The sequence below is a fragment of the Hoplias malabaricus genome, unplaced genomic scaffold (genome assembly GCF_029633855.1).
Source record: "Hoplias malabaricus isolate fHopMal1 unplaced genomic scaffold, fHopMal1.hap1 scaffold_24, whole genome shotgun sequence".
In the NCBI taxonomy this organism is placed as follows: domain Eukaryota; kingdom Metazoa; phylum Chordata; class Actinopteri; order Characiformes; family Erythrinidae; genus Hoplias; species Hoplias malabaricus.
This window is the reverse complement of record NW_027101063.1, coordinates 1,987,064-1,999,563: the sequence shown is the minus strand read 5'-3', so window position 1 is coordinate 1,999,563 and position 12,500 is coordinate 1,987,064. Positions and strand designations below refer to the sequence as shown.

The 12,500-nt window shown below is 42.4% G+C and overlaps 1 non-coding gene across 1 annotated transcript in view; it reads left to right on the top strand.

Annotated features, from left to right (window-relative positions):
• Nucleotides 1-12,121: 12,121 nt before the first annotated feature.
• The window catches only part of LOC136684438 (18S ribosomal RNA), a 1,839-nt gene continuing 1,460 nt past the window's right edge, over nucleotides 12,122-12,500 (top strand). Inside the window, exon 1 of the ribosomal RNA XR_010799653.1 lies at nucleotides 12,122-12,500. This exon is cut by the window's right edge and continues 1,460 nt beyond it. This is a non-coding gene — a ribosomal RNA (18S ribosomal RNA).

Below are 12,500 nucleotides of genomic sequence, written 5' to 3'. Positions count from 1 at the left end.
GATAAATAGAGAGGGGACTTAAGTCCAATATTGGGGGGGATTACCTTTTCCCCACCTAGGACAGCTGAAGGGGCAGATTCAAAATTTGGGTCAAAATAAGGGTTACAAAAAAATAGAGGGATTATATAAGCTAGACAGCGAAGTACTACCCCATGACTACTGACGAAGAACACTCAGAAAAGTGACACTGAGCCTGCTGTGGGACAACGCTGTTTTCTGACTGTGACTCTGAGCCGAGTGTAGTCAATTCACAAAAAACATTATAAGAACGCAGTACCAAAGCATGGCTCAATGTTGCATGTAGGTATTTGAGTATACACTAAGTAGGCTACAAGCTTATTGTTTTTAGTCCAATACACTTTATAAACTTGAATTCCTCTGTTTTTTTTTTTTTTCATTTGTTTTAAATTATGCTCTAAACGTGTTGGATTCCCGTGTTGACACGTAGGGTATAATTTCGCGTTAACACGTTAAGTTTGTGTATTTCGTGAATCATGATGCTTTACTGCCACCAACTGGTGTATGGCGTTATTGCTGAAACAACATAAAGCCTTAACTTAAGAAAGCCACTCAACATCCCAATCCACATATGGTATATTGCCATCGGACGGGACCAGAGCGCTAGCGCGCGGCGCCCGTTAAATGATTTTTGCCGAGCCCGAGAGCGGGTCCAGTGCGCTCAGGGGAACACGCCACGAAGTTCCGCGCCCTCGCTGAGTCTCTACTCCTCACGTGGAAAGAGATATGAATAATCAAAGTTTGGGCCTTTTATCCGCAATTTTTCATCAGTCCACCAGGTGGCACATGGAATGTCCCAACACATGTATATTATATTGGGTTTGGGATGGGGTATTTCCGGCCTCCGAATATATTGGAAGTGGGATGGTTGTCCAATTGCTGTCAAATATATTGGAAGTGGGATGGTTGTCCAATTGTAATATATTCTGATGGTGTCAAATACATTGGAAGAGGGATGGTTGTCCAATGGCAATATATTCTGATGGTGTCAAATATATTGGAAGTGGGATGGTTGTCCTGATGGTGTCTAATATATTGGAAGTGGGATGGTTGTCCAATTGCAATATATTCTGATGGTGTCAAATATATTGGAAGAGGGATGGTTGTCCAATTGCAATATATTCTGATGGTGTCAAATATATTGGAAGTGGGATGGTTGTCCTGATGGTGTCTAATATATTGGAAGTGGGATGGTTGTCCAATTGCAATATATTCTGATGGTGTCAAATATATTGGAAGTGGGATGGTTGTCCAATTCCCATACATCCTGATGGTGTCAAATATATTGGAAGAGGGATGGTTGTCCAATTGCAATATATTCTGATGGTGTCAAATATATTGGAAGTGGGATGGTTGTCCTGATGGTGTCTAATATATTGGAAGTGGGATGGTTGTCCAATTGCAATATATTCTGATGGTGTCAAATATATTGGAAGTGGGATGGTTATCCTGATGGTGTCTAATATATTGGAAGTGGGATGGTTGTCCAATTGCAATATATTCTGATGGTGTCAAATATATTGGAAGTGGGATGGTTGTCCAATTCCCATACATCCTGATGGTGTCAAATATATTGGAAGTGGGATAGTTGTCCAATTCCCCTATATCCTGATGGTGTCAAATATATTGGAAATGAGATGGTTGTCCAATTACCATACATCCTTATGGCTTCAAATATATTGTAAGTGGGATGCTTGTTCAATTACCATATATATTGTGTCAAATATGTTCAAAGTGGGATGGTGTCCCATCACTACATATTGTCATCAGAGCACGTTTTAGGAAAACATAATTGTAATGTCTAAAAATACATTTAGCCATATATCCCATGACTCCCTGATCTCATATCTGTCTTTGGAGTTGTAAAATTCTACTGTCCAAAATCCATATATTTTTTTTGACTTGAATATATTGGAAGTAGGATTATCAGATCTCAGCTTCAGAACAACATAAGAGGTTTTTACAAACGGGTCTATCTTTGTCTGGGTCTATCTTACTCAGCGTGTGAGTTTGGAGAAGATTGGAGAGAATAAATATTTTCACTCAAAAAAACTAAAAGGGGTCCCCCTATGAGTTGTTTTTAAGTGAAAAAATTTATGTCCTCCAATCATCTCCAAACTCACACCCTGAGTTGATGACACTCAGACTTAGACGAAACTGGTCTTACTTTGAAGATATTTCACTCCTAAGCCAAGATCTGATAATCCAACTTCCAATATATTCCAGTCAAAAAAATATATGGGTTTTTGACAGTAGAATTTTACACTTCTAATTACAGAAAAAGGATCAGAGGGACTTGGGCTGTATGGAAACATGTATTTTTTTTAACTATATAAAATGTTTTCCCAAAATGTATAAGTCTTTACTTTAACCATCCCAATTGCAATATATTTGACACAAGTGTTATATATTATATTTAAGCAGTACATTTCTTCGTAGATGTCTTTCAGTAACTGTAAAACATTTATTTTAATTATTTGTAATTTGCTAAGACACATGGAAGACCTTTACATCCCGAGGTAGTGATAGCTTACAACCTGGTCTCACACCTACTTGTGATATAGTCACATATATAGGAGACTGCAATTCATGCTGAAAATATGCGATATGTCACGAATTGCAGATTACTATATCACGAGTAGGTGTGAGACCGGGCTGTAGCTTAACATTACTGGCTGATGTAACTTTGCTAACTGACAAAGCGACACATTTATGTTATGATTAAAACCAATATTTAACAAAAAATATATTCATTAAACACATGAAAAGTGTTGTATTCTAATCAAATGATATTTAAACTCCCGCACGAGTTATGCACAGGGGCCGTGTCTTCATTAATTCAGACTTATTATCCTGGATTTAAGTCCTTTATAGAGTATTTAGTTATTTTTTATAACGTCTCTTCCTTACACATGTAAACAATCGTACACACACAAAAATGCGTGTATTTGTATAACTAAAAATGTGAGTCTGTAAACAAGTTTTAGTCCCCACACCGAGATTATATCCATCTACACACAGACAAAGAGAGAGTCCACCAGTTTCGCTACACTACACTTTGTTTGGGTTTTTATGTACTGTTTCTAATTCTATATTTTTGTTGTGATATCAGTTATAATTGAATATGTATTTTGTCTTGTTCACCAGTGATATTTTTCAGTTACTGTAGTTAAAACAGCATTTAACTAATCCTTACATATTCATGATAGGATTTACATCACACACTGTAGCTGACACGAAACATAAATCCTTTGTGAACGTAGTCCCTACGTTTCATCTGAATTATTCATAACATAGTGAGCGAAGCACTGACCTATGGCTACGTTGAGCCCTACGTGAGCAGTGTGAAGACAGCAATATTAGTAAGCTGATCCCCATAGCAACTGGAAGTTAATTTTTCACAATAAAAAACCTCTGGTGTTTAGTACCTTAAAATTTGTAAACATGCATATTATTATATAACTTCATTCATAACATGCTCTAAAGCTTTTCATAATTGTATATCAAACAAACATCACTATTCTCTCACACTATGTGTGTGACACATACTGAGATTTGACATTGATAAATTATGTGCATTCTTTTAATAGCATACTGCTAAACAATACAGTGTCAATACAAACCCATGGTGAAATTAACTTTCCAGATCCTCCTCTTTCTGTAAACGTATTGTATGTTTAACGATACATTAAGTTACTCATGTTTTATTTAATTATGTGTATCTACTTCTATATATAAATTAAGAGAGGATAAATCTCCTTCAAAATGAAATTGAACAAAAAATTCTGAATTAAAAAAGGGCTTTTTCAGCAGTTCAGTGGTGGTTGAAGTGAGGGGTTTATATATATATATATATGTGTGTGTGTGTGTGTGTGCTTTTAAACGTATTTATATATGTATAATGTTAATACAAAATCTCATAAAAAACATGGTCAAATCCAATACGCTTAGAGACCAACGACATTCCATACACCTGGACTCCCATGACTACTGACGAAGAACACTCAGAAAAGTGACACTGAGCCTGCTGTGGGCCAACGCTGTTTTCTGACTGTGACTCTGAGCCGAGTGTAGTCAATTCACAAAAAACATTATAAGAACGCAGTACCAAAGCATGGCTCAATTTTGCATGTAGGTATTTGAGTATACACTAAGTAGGCTACAAGCTTATTGTTTTTAGTCCAATACACTTTATAAACTTGAATTCCTCTGTTTTTTTTTCATTTGTTTTAAATTATGCTCTAAACGTGTTGGATTCTCCGTGTTGACACGTAGCGTATAATTTCGTGTTAACACGTTAAGGTATTGACGCGTTATGAACGTGTTAACACGTTAAGTTTGTGTATTTCGTGAATCATGATGCTTTACTGCCACCAACTGGTGTATGGCGTTATTGCTGAAACAACATAAAGCCTTAACTTACCAAATAACGGAAACAATTCCAGTGTTTAATGTTCTGAACAATGTTTATGAGATTTTGTATAAACATTATACAAACATAATATTTATATAAACATAAATACGTTTAAAAGCGCACACAAACATATATATATATATACCCCTCACTTCAACCACCACTGAATTTACTGCTGAAAAAAGCCCTTTTTTAATTCAGATTTTTTTGTTCAATATAATTTTGAAGGAGATTTATCCTATCTTAACATATATAAGTATGTGGCCACAAATGGGTCCACAATTCCATTTAGACCTAACAGGTGGTGGTGGGGTCTTAGTTCCGAAAAGCCATTTAGTGGACAAAATAGCAGTTGCTTACCTCTTCGTAGTACCACACCATCCCAATCCACATATATGATACGCCGCTTGGTGGACCTTATCGGCCTAGCGCGCGGCGCCCCCTAGACGATTTACTTTGCAGAGCCCGGGGTCGGGTCCTGGGCACACGTGGTGAGAGCTAAAAATCCTCAAAGTTTGGGCCTTTTACCCGCACTTTTGCATCAATCCACCAGGTGGCTCCCGGAACGTCCCGATTCCAATATATTCCATTACAGGCAAATATATTGGGATTGGGATGGCGTATATATTTATCATTCGTTGAAGTGTTTTGTAATGTTTTTAATACTTTTAACATGCCCAACATCCATAGACATTAACATTTTTAAAGTGTTGGCTACTTTGATAAGGCAACACAAACGTCCTTTCACAAAGTTTCCAACTATCTTTGATATATTTATAATGCCAGTAAACCGACAAACACGTAACCACAGTGAGCCAGCCTGTCCTTCTGAAACTCTTGTCCGAACGCCTTACTTTCAAATTTTCAAGTTAGCTAATGTTACTGCTGCATTACTTAAGGTGGAAGCGAAAAATTTAAAAGCTTCTGAGCGAACACCAGTCAGAATGTCAACACTAGAACTATCAGGATTTTCATATACCCCCTTTTTCTACCAGAGGCTGCCAAATGGCAGTGCTGGGGTAATTTGCAACCCATTAGGCCACCTTTTGTTATGTACATTAAGCCACTACTAGGTGCTAAAACGGGGGGATGGGTGATAGTGTGAACTGTGTTGACTGACAAAGCTCTGAGAGTCACAGCAGGCACAGACTTTCAGGAGTTTAGTTTAGGGCAACAGTCTCAACAAATAAAAAATATTTTGGTACTTTGGCAGTTTTCTCAGCTGCTGATAATTATTATTATAATCTTTCAAAAATATAATGAAATAATACTTGTTTATTTAGAATACACACAATAAAGAATTATTTAAGCTTTTTAGTTTATATTTGTTGATCTAATGCAGTATTATTTGATGTGAAACCTACAAAAACCTTGAGAAATATAAATAAAAAAATCAGTTAAGTAAAAATTGCTCAAAAATAGTATTTAAGTTTAATTTGAGTCATATTTACTTGTCAAGAAAAACACTTTGCCAATGGGGTGAGATATTTTGACTTAAAACAAGAAAAAATGTTTTTTAAGGTTACAACATATCAGAGCTATTTTGACTAATCAATATGCCACTTTTTGCACTGTGAAAACAATCCTACATTAGTACAAAGGAGGCAGTTTTTCAAAAGGCAAATTTACTTAAAATCTGAACTTTAGCTATTTTGACAAATCATCAGTGAGAAAACAATCCAAAATTAGTACAAAGGAGGCAGACTTGAGGTGTTTTGGAATTATAGTTCAAATAATGTCTTTGTGTGAGTTTTAGAGAAAGATGACTGCAGACACTGGAAAACTTGTTAATAAAGTGCATAAACTTTATATAATAAACTGCACCAAAGTAAATAGCCTATCTGGCTACATGCTGAGTGAAATAAAATAGAATAAACCTTTCTCACTATAGTACAATATTACAAATATACACGATGGAGGTAACTGAGATGGGTGTGTCAGTGTCAGTCAGGGTGTGTATTCCCTGCCACATACGCCGAGGGTCAGAGGAGGTAAAGTGCTCCTCAATCCAGAGTTTGTAGCAGTGCTTGGCTATAGCTGTTAGTCTCTTCATATTGCCAGGAACTCCAGTGGGCGGTACAAAGGACGCTTGTACCCTGAGCGCTTCTATGCTGAGGGATGCCATGCCAAGAAATCTCGGACCACCAGTCTTGTTTTTTGCCCTTCTTTTGTATGCATTAGGTTTCTCCATTTATGTGCATCTGCTTTTCTTTTTTCTGTAAATCAGGACCGGCGTTTGTAGCAGTGCTTGGCTATAGCTATTCCTCTCCTCAGGTTAGCTCTGGCCAAGCTGTATGCTTCCCGGCGTCCTGATCTGAAGGCAGCATCTCTGGCTTTGAGCAATGTGCGAACCTCTCTGTTTATCCAGGGCATTTGAATAGGGAATGTTAATTGTTATGGCAAACTTAAATTTAATGATTAAGTATCACCAGGAAGAAAGATCGATGCTCAAAGAATTCTTTGAGGAGAAGAGAGGAATAAGACAGACAGTCAAAGTCAGTCCACACAGTTGTTGATGTGTTTCAGGACAGAGTTAGTGTAGGTGTCCAAGTGGATGTGTGAGCCTGTGGAGGCTCGGGCAGCATACTCACTCCAGTCGGTGTGCTGGAACTGTTGCTGAAGGAAGGAGTCAGCCCCATCCATCCAGAACTTTACAGTTCTGGTTGAAGGCTTAATCCTCTGCATGACTGGAGTGTATTTGGGAAGCAGGAACAAAGAAAGATGATTGGAAAGTCCAAGATGGGGGTGGGGTGTTGTTTTGAAGCTGGTTAAAGTCGAACCAATGCTGAATCCGGTGTTTGTGCAGTGAATGTTAATTTCCAAAAGTGTCTGTCTGTCGTAACTGTAGTTCGCAAGAGTTATTTGCGCAAGAAAACTGGAGATAGCTAAGTACAGAAGTATAACATCACTAAAACCGGTAAGACGCTGAGCCTCGCAGTGTGATCGTGACGCCATCTTGGTCCTGGGAGACCAAGGACCATTTCCTATGGATATCAAGGTCCCAGAATCTGGAGGAAGAGAGGAGAGGCACGGAATCCACATTGCTCGAGGTACCCTGTAAAGTTTCCACAGTAAGTGGCGGTTTGGGGTACCATGTCATCTGCTGGTGTGGGTCCACTGTATTTTCTGAGGTCCAAGGTCAACGCAGCCGCCTACCAGGGAGATTTAGATTACTTTATGCTTCCTTATGCTTCCAAGCGGGGTGGGTTAGTGCAGTGTGTAGTGCTGTTGAGAGCGAAGACACCCGCAAGTTCCACAGCACAAGCTCTTAGCACACGGCCAGGTACACCATCAGGGCCAGCTGCCTTCCGTGCATTCACTCTGCTCAGCATGCGACTGACGTCCGAAGTGGAAAGTACAAGTGGGTTGTCGTCGGTGGAGGATCGTTTATTGAAGATATCAATATCATCTGGTCGAAACGAGTGTAAAAGTTGTTCAGCTCATCAGGGAGTGAAGCACTGTTGGTACATGGAACAAAGCTAGTTGGTTTATAGTCAGTCAGGGTGTGTATTCCCTACCACATACGCCGAGGGTCAGAGGAGGTAAAGTGCTCCTCAATCCGGCGTTTGTAGCAGTGCTTGGATATAGCTATTAGTCTCTTCATATTGCCAGGAAATCCAGTGGGCGGTACAAAGGACGCTCGTACCCTGAGCGCTTCTATGCTGAGGGATGCCATGGTAAGAAATCTCAGACCACCAGTCTTGTTTTTTGCCCTTCTTTTGTACGCATTAGGTTTTTCCATTTATGTGCATCTGCTTTTGTTTTTTTTGTGAATCAGGACCGGCGTTTGTAGCAGTGCTTGGCTATAGCTATTCCTCTCCTCAGGTTAGCTCTGACCAAGCTGTATGCTTCCCGGCGTCCTGATCTGAAGGCAGCATCTCTGGCTTTGAGCAGAGTGCGAACCTCTCTGTTCATCCAGGGCTTCTGATTAGGGAATGTTAATTATTATGGCAAACTTAAAATTAATGATTAAGTATCACCAGGAAGGAAGATTGACGCTCAAAGAATTCTTTGAGGAGAAGAGAGGAATAAGACAGACAGTCAAAGATTGCGTGAATCCGGTGTTTGTGCAGTGAATGTTAATTTCCAAAAGAGTCTGTCTCTTGTAGCTGTAGTTCGCAAGAGTTATTTGCGCAAGAAAACTGGAGATAGCTAAGTACAGAAGTATAACATCACTAAAACTGGTAAGACGCTGAGCCTCGCAGTGTGATCGCGATGCCATCTTGGTCCTGGGAGACCAAGGACCATTTCCTATAGAAATCAAGGTCCCAGAATCTGGAGGAAGAGAGGAGAGGCACGGAATCCACATTGCTCGAGGTACCCTGTAAAGTTTCCACAGTCAGTGGCGGTTTGGGGTCCCATGTCATCTGCTGGTGTGGGTCCACTGTATTTTCTGAGGTCCAAGGTCAACGCAGCCGCCTACCAGGGAGATTTAGATTACTTTATGCTTCCAAGCGAGGTGGGTTAGTGCAGTGTGTAGTGCTGTTGAGATAGCGTCCTCGGTGGATCTGTTGCAACGATAAGCAAACTGGTGTGGGTCCAGCGTAGCAGGCAGGCAGGATTTCAAGTGAGAAAGAACTAGTCTTTTAAAGCACTTGGAAATTATTGGGGTGAGTGCTACAGGTCGAAAGTCATTAAAGTCTGAAGCAGTAGAATGCTTAGGCACAGGCACAATAATGGCTGACTTAAAGATAGATGGTACAGCTGCCTGGGCAAGCGAAACATTAAAGATGTGAGCGAAGACACCCGCAAGTTCCACAGCACAAGCTCTTAGCACACGGCCAGGTACACCATCAGGGCAAGCTGCCTTCTGTGCATTCACTCTGCTCAGCATGTGACTGACGTCCGAATTGGAAAGTACAAGTGGGTTGTCGTCGGTGGAGGATCGTTTATTGAAGATATCAATATCATCTGGTCGAAACGAGCGTAGAAGTTGTTCAGCTCATCAGGGAGTGAAGCACTGTTGGTAGATGGAACAAAGCTAGTTGGTTTATAGTCAGTCAGGGTGTGTATTCCCTGCCACATACGCCGAGGGTCAGAGGAGGTAAAGTGCTCCTCAATCCGTCGTTTGTAGCAGTGCTTGGCTATGGCTATTAGTCTCTTCATATTGCCAGGGACTCCAGTGGGCGGTACAGAGGACGCTTGTACCCTGAGCGCTTGTTGATGCATTTCAGGACAGAGTTAGTGTAGGTGTCCAAGTGGATGTGTGAGCCTGTGCAGGCTCGGGCAGCATACTCACTCCAGTCGGTGTGCTGGAACTGTTGCTGAAGGAAGGAGTCAGCCCCATCCATCCAGAACTTTACAGTTCTGGTTGAAGGCTTAATCCTCTGCATGACTGGAGTGTATTTGGGAAGCAGGAACAAAGAAAGATGATCGGAAAGTCCAAGATGGGGGAGGGGTGTTGTTTTGAAGCTGGTTAAAGTCCAACCGATGCTGAATCCGGTGTTTGTGCAGTGAATGTTAATTTCCAAAAGTGTCTGTCTGTCGTAACTGTAGTTCGCAAGAGTTATTTGCGCAAGAAAACTGGAGATAGCTAAGTACAGAAGTATAACATCACTAAAACCGGTAAGACGCTGAGCCTCGCAGTGTGATCGCGATGCCATCTTGGTCCTGGAAGACCAAGGACCATTTCCTATAGAAATCAAGGTCCCAGAATCTGGAGGAAGAGAGGAGAGGCACGGAATCCACATTGTTCGAGCTACCCTGTAAAGTTTCCACAGTCAGTGGCGGTTTGGTGTCCCATGTCATCTGCTGGTGTGGGTCCACTTTATTTTCTGAGGTCCAAGGTCAACGCAGCCGCCTACCAGGGAGATTTAGATTACTTTATGCTTCCTTATGCTTCCAAGCGAGGTGGGTTAGTGCAGTGTGTAGTGCTGTTGAGATAGCGTCCTCGGTGGATCTGTTGCAACGATAAGCAAACTGGTGTGGGTCCAGCGTAGCAGGCAGGCAGGATTTCAAGTGAGAAAGAACTAGTCTTTTAAAGCACTTGGAAATTATTGAGGTGGGTTATGCAGTGTGTAGTTCTGTTGAGAGCGAAGACACCCGCAAGTTCCACAGCACAAGCACTCAGCACACGGCCAGGTACACCATCAGGGCCAGCTGCCTTCCGTGCATTCACTCTACTCAGCATGCGACTGACGTCCGAAGTGGAAAGTACAAGTGGGTTGTCATCGGTGGAGGATCGTTTATTGAAGATATCATTATCATCTGGTCGAAACGAGCGTAAAAGTTGTTCAGCTTATCAGGGAGTGAAGCACTGTTGGTAAATGGAACAAAGCTAGTTGGTTTATAGTCAGTCAGGGCGTGTATTCCCTGCCACATACGCCGAGGGTCAGAGGAGGTAAAGTGCTCCTCAATCCGGCGTTTGTAGCAGTGCTTGGCTATAGCTATTAGTCTCTTCATATTGCCAGGAACTCCAGTGGGCGGTACAAAGGACGCTCGTACCCTGAGCGCTTCTATGCTGAGGGATGCCATGGTAAGAAATCTCAGACCACCAGTCTTGTTTTTTGCCCTTCTTTTATACGCATTAGGTTTTTCCATTTATGTGCATCTGCTTTTGTTTTTTTTGTGAATCAGGACCGGCGTTTGTAGCAGTGCTTGGCTATAGCTATTCCTCTCCTCAGGTTAGCTCTGACCAAGCTGTATGCTTCCCTGCATCCTGATCTGAAGGCAGCATCTCTGGCTTTGAGCAGAGTGCGAACCTCTCTGTTCATCCAGGGCTTCTGATTAGGGAATGTTAATTATTATGGCAAACTTAAAATTAATGATTAAGTATCACCAGGAAGAAAGATCGACGCTCAAAGAATTCTTTGAGGAGAAGAGAGGAATAAGACAGACAGTCAAAGATTCTCTCTTATCTCTTGAATTTATTGAACAAATCCAAGCCATATATAGGACCCCAGTCACGTACACCATTATTAGATCATGTCTCGTTCCATCAACCCAAACATTCCCTTATTGGTGCCTCGTCATCTCCCTTTTATCTCCGTCCTCTTCGTATTGCCAGGAACTCCAGTGGGCGGTACAAGGACACTTGTACAAGCGCCTCTATGCTAAGGAATGTCATGTTAAGAAATCTTGGACCCTCGTCAACGTCAGAGAGGATCCCAGGCATGTCGCACCCCTTCTGCATAGGAGGTTATTTCGGGCGGGCCGAGCACAACGTGGGCATGGGCGTTTCCAGTGCGGGGCCGTCAGGATTTCAGAGGGCAGTACGAAATGAAGGTGTCTGAACGATGACAACCGACGTGGAGATGCTGCTCTACCGGAAAACCAGACCCGCCTTGGGTAGGCACCTGCCAGGCTTCATAAAAAGAAGCAGAGGGATCCTACCCCATGCTGCGGGTCAGCTTCCAGGGATGGGTTTTGTTTACCCTTCCCGTACCTATCTTTGGGAGACTTAGGCGGCCAGTCCCCTACGCTGAGACAGTCCGAAAACGGCGGCCGCAGGCACAGCGATGTCCGGGGCTCTGCATCTGAACTCGTGGCCCCACTCCTGTTTGCCAGCGTGCCCCACGAATCGACATTTCCTGGTTCTCCTCTGTCGGGACAGCAGATCCGAAAGGAGTGCTGCTCCGAACAAACGCACCGAGAGCGGCCGCGCCCGACCCGGGGCCCCGAAAAGGGTCTCGGTAGGGCCGACCCACGTGGCGGGGAGTGACGTTTCACCCCCTTTTCCCACGGTGCAGCTACCTGGTTGATCCTGCCAGTAACATATGCTTGTCTCAAAGATTAAGCCATGCAGGTCTAAGTGCACACGGTCGGTACAGTGAAACTGCGAATGGCTCATTAAATCAGTTATGGTTCCTTTGATCGCTCCACACGTTACTCGGATAACTGTGGTAATTCCAGAGCTAATACATGCAAACGAGCGCTGACCTCTCGGGGGATGCGTGCATTTATCAGACCCAAAACCCATCCGGGGGGCTCGGGCCCCCCGGCCGCTTTGGTGACTCTAGATAACCTCGGGCCGATCGCGCGCCCTCTGCGGCGGCGACGTCTCATTCGAATGTCTGCCCTATCAACTTTCGATGGTACTATAGGCGCCTACCATGGTGACCACGGGTAA